Source organism: Bison bison, unplaced genomic scaffold, assembly GCF_000754665.1.
Source record: "Bison bison bison isolate TAMUID 2011002044 unplaced genomic scaffold, Bison_UMD1.0 scf7180017864384, whole genome shotgun sequence".
In the NCBI taxonomy this organism is placed as follows: Eukaryota; Metazoa; Chordata; class Mammalia; order Artiodactyla; family Bovidae; genus Bison; species Bison bison.
Genome location: NW_011494956.1, coordinates 8,438,749 through 8,439,531, shown reverse-complemented (window position 1 = coordinate 8,439,531; position 783 = coordinate 8,438,749).

Here is a 783-nt window from a genome sequence, read left to right as displayed (position 1 = left end):
GAGAAGGAAATGGCAACCCACTCCAGTGTTCTTGCCTGGAGAATCCCAGGGACGGGGGAGCCTGGTGGGCTGCCATCTATGGGGTCGCACAGAGTCGGACACAACTGAAGCAACTTAGCAGCAGCAGCAGTGTCCTACAGCAAAATACCATTTTTTTGTTCTTTTAAAAAGTTTTTAATTGACGGATAATTGCTTTACAGTGTGGTGTTAGTTTCTGCTGCACAACAAAGTGAATCAGCTATAAGTATATATATATATATCCCCTCCCTCTTGAGCCTTCATCCCACCTACCCCTTATCCCTCCCCTCTAGGTCATCACAGAGTACCGAACTGAGCTCCCTGTGCAATAGAGCAGCTCCCCACTAGCTGTCTGTTGTACGCAAAGTAGTGTATGTATGTCAGGGCTACTCTCCCAATTCGTCCCGCTGTCTCCTTTCCCCTCTGTGTCCACAAGTCCATTCTCTGCGTCTGTATCTCTGTTCCTGCCCTGCAAATATGTTCATCAGTACCATTTTTCTAGAGTCCATACGTAATATATGGTATTTGTTTTTCTCTTTCTGACTTTGTTCTGTGTGACAGACTCTAGGTTCATCCACCTCGCTACAACTGACTCTATTTCATTCCTTTTTATGGCTTAATAATATTCCATTGTATATTGTATATACAACTTCTTTATCTAATGTGTACTGTATATACAACTTTATTCAAGAATACCATTTCTTAGGGAAAATAAAGTATGAATTCTGAAGATGATAAGTGAAAAAAAGCAAATCGCAAAGAGAT